This window comes from Littorina saxatilis, linkage group LG3 (assembly GCF_037325665.1).
Source record: "Littorina saxatilis isolate snail1 linkage group LG3, US_GU_Lsax_2.0, whole genome shotgun sequence".
In the NCBI taxonomy this organism is placed as follows: domain Eukaryota; kingdom Metazoa; phylum Mollusca; class Gastropoda; order Littorinimorpha; family Littorinidae; genus Littorina; species Littorina saxatilis.
In genome coordinates, this window is record NC_090247.1 from 37,308,601 (window position 1) to 37,312,326 (window position 3,726).

The 3,726-nt window shown below is 44.2% G+C and overlaps 1 long non-coding RNA gene across 1 annotated transcript; it reads right to left on the reverse strand.

Moving 5' to 3' along the window:
- Positions 1 to 1,306: 1,306 nt before the first annotated feature.
- Positions 1,307 to 3,110, reverse strand: LOC138960929 (uncharacterized). Its single transcript, XR_011454096.1, has 3 exons — positions 2,744 to 3,110; positions 1,621 to 1,715; positions 1,307 to 1,435 (listed from the first exon to the last, which is right to left on the reverse strand). It is a non-coding gene; the product is annotated as an uncharacterized lncRNA (long non-coding RNA).
- Between the last annotated feature and the right edge of the window lie 616 nt (positions 3,111 to 3,726).

Consider the following 3,726-nt stretch of genomic DNA (forward strand, 5'->3'; position numbering starts at 1 on the left):
AAGCCGGATTTTTTCCTTGTAACATGCCCCTAATGGCTTTGCCGTGAGGGCGTAAAACTCACATTTTCTCTTTCTGGCCAGTGGTGTTTCCCTCGACGTTGAGTGAAATGACCTTGAAGATGTGGGTCGTTTACTTCTCTTGTCTCCTTTCCTTGTGTTGAACATCAGAACTTCGGAAACTGACGACACTGACTTCTTCTGCTTGTTGCTGATCTCCGTCAAAGTCGAACCAGACACGTTTCCATGCATTATCATACCTGTGAGTGCACGCAGACTTTCGGGAACAACGTCTGCTGAGACCTTAACAGTACCGTCAAAACAATAGTCTTTGGAAAGGATATCTTTACGGACAATCTGTGCGGCACGTGCAAGATGAAATGCGTCATCATCTAATGTTCTTGCAAAATTCAGCAAACTGCTGACGTCTGTATCGAAAATAAGGACAGTTTCTTTCCCTTGCCTTTGAGCTTGCAGATTTGGCCCCATATGAAGAAGTCTTTCTTTGAGTCTTGTTGTATGAACCTTTTTGTTATATGAACAGTCCAGCTCACGAAACTGGCTGTCATACACTTTGCACAGTTCAGTCATTTTGAACAGTGACATGGACTTGCTTTCTCTCTCTTCTTCAATGAAAGAAAGGAGTTGACTTAACACTGTTAACTCATTTTGTTCGTGTGCGTCAATTCCCCGTTTTGCTAAGGCTTTTTTAGATTTATTGTACAAAGTCAACTTGCAAGATGAATGATATTTGGCGTCCAAGGTATGCATATCCCCCTCTGATAATTTTCCCAAGAGTGATCGGTCCTGCACAATCTCTGCATGTTCACGAATTGTTTGGTCGATGGTAAATGTACATGCGTTCACAAGTTTATCAGAAGTACCATCTTTTCTGCATCGCGGTCACACACAGGTCCTATCGTCCTCCTTGTTTTGACGGGGCTGTGCAGTTCTTTCTGGTCATTATCTTCTTCTTTCAAGTATCTCTTCTCAGCACGAGCAACTTTCTGGTTATCAAATTTGTTCCTGCAGGTTCTGTGCCATACAGCTTTTTTCTCTTCAAAGGTTGTCTTCATATCATTACCTTGTTCAAGGAGATCCTTGTTCAAAACAAACACAGACGAATCCCCAAGGGCTTCAAGTTTCAAAATATTGTCGACGACACGACCGTACCCAGTCTGCACGCCAGCTTTGGCAAATGTTGATTGTGTCGGATTTACAAATTTTTCTTCTGTTTCTGTTTGGCATATCGCACATAAAGACCAGTCGACCAGGGCACGGGCCTCCAACATTGATGGGTGTGAATTACCTTCATGAACCGCTTCTTCTGAAGACTCCTCTTGTGTTGGCAGTGGTCTGGGATCCAAGCTTTGTTCCTGGACAGATTCCGGGAGATTGTGAGGGTCCAGGGAAGTCTCTGCATCCAGGATGAGATAACCTAATGAAAACAAACAAGGGCAATAAATCAACTGCAAAACAATTTTGTTTGTGACTTCATCAAACACACACACACACACACACACACACACACACACACACACACACACACACATACACACACACACCTAATACACAAGCGAGCAGGCATATCCCCCCCCCCCCCCTCACCCTTTCGCCTCATACCTTCGCGAACCGTGTCTTCAGAAGACGTTCCTTGTTTTGGCAGTGGTCTTGAATCCATGCTTTCTCTTGACTGATGCAAGGGTCAGGAAACGTCTCTGTATCCAGTGATAAAACCGAATCAAATACAGACAAACAAGGAAATAAATCACATGAAAGACAAGGTTGTATGCGACTTAACTACCCCCCCCACACACACACACATAAAAACACACACATGCACACATACATTCTCTCTCTCTCTCTCTCTCTCTCTCTCTCTCTCTCTCTCTCTCTCTCTCTCTCTCTCTCTCCACACACACACACACACACACCCACACAGGCACGCACACAGCACACACACATATACGCACACACTAACACACACACCTACACAAACACAGACACGCACGCACACACACACACACACACACACACACACGTACCAACACGCATGGCTAGAATATTAGGTTACATTAGATATGTGACATGATCGTCTACGTCTCTGTGCAGCGAATGAGAGAACCCAGTAGTGACCGCACGCAAAACGCACGTGGATTGCATGCACTTCAAATGTCTGTGTTTTCTTATGATACATATAATGTTAATAGACTGTCGTACCGATTTCTGTACATGCAATAACATCATCAAGATTCAAGAGTTAATTACCAATTACCTACATATCGAAGATGTACAAAATTCAATTTGATTTCTGACTGTCAGGGCCACATAAAAACGAAAGCAAGGTAAACACGAACAGATCTAAACAGCAAGGCGTTTCCAAGATTTTGTGTCAACAAATAGTGTTGAAACAGTGTTACGGACAATAGCCGCTGCTTTCACAGGAACTCTTATTTTCCCAGAACGATCGTAGACTGGAACCATCTACAGGACGATCAAGTTCTGGCAGGATCTATGGAGATCTTTAAATCTGATCTCCACCCAGTTTAGGACTTATTTATATGCGCACCTCCCTTCCGTCGATCAAATGACAGAAGTGGTTTTTCAACGTATTGACACAGATACAGATCTGGCATACATTGCAATCACTTTCGCGCCCCCCTCACCCCTCCCGTCTACCCTCCCCCCCCCCCCCCCACCCCCCCTCCATTAAAAACATGTATACATGTAACTGAAAGCATCTTACCGTTTACTCGAAGGTCGTGGGTGCAAAATATATAGCAGGCGCCTTCATTCTGCAAACTCAAACGCCATGCTGTTGCTCTTCAAGCAGACGACAAGTATTCCGCGCAAAGCGATACGTCTAAAATCTGATTGGCTAATATTCCCAAGGTCGCGGATAACTCGTGTTGGAGTTATCTCCCGCACTGCGTTGTTTACCTTCGAAACGATTTTTATTTAATTAATTTTTTCACCCTTTCATACTTGCTGGATGACTTGTGTCATCCTCTTAATCGATTCTTTGTACTTTTATGTGCAATTGCTGAGAAAACTACAATTTGTTCAATGATTTGCAGTATTGTGGTGTATTCTTGCCACGAGTCCCCAGACTACTAAGCGCTATCACATTTCGCGTAAAAGAATCATGACCAGCACTCTTGTCTCACCAACTACCCCGCTCCTGTCAATAATAATGTCAGTTTCACTATCCTACCGCGCCGGTCAGCGCATGAAAGGAAATTCTGACAAAAGGTCACTGGAGCGTAAATTCTGGTTCAGACATCGACGCGGCGCCACCGCTGTTCGATTGATGTCGGTGTCACGCTCGATTTGGCACTGTCTTGATGTCAGTGTCACGCTCGATTTGGCACCATCTGTTTAGGATCCGGTTCTATGTTAGTCAGAATGGTAATTACTCTTAGAAGGCATTATCATGACATGCTGAAGTCATACCAGACATTTCAGGGCAGCCGTTGAGTGAAACTTATTGATTTTTTTTTTGGTTTTGTTTCCAGTCTCATCCCCCTCTTGGACCATTGTCATCAATGCAGTCGAAACTGCCTTGCGATCCCCTCCTGATAACAACCACCTGTCCCTTGCGACCACCCAAAAGGACCCCCGACTTTTCTCATTCCTGTATAATTCACCTTTCAAAAACGACCACCTGTATAATTATGTAAGGACCACTTTTGGTTGGTCCTTTGGGTGGTCGTTCAGACAGGTTTGACT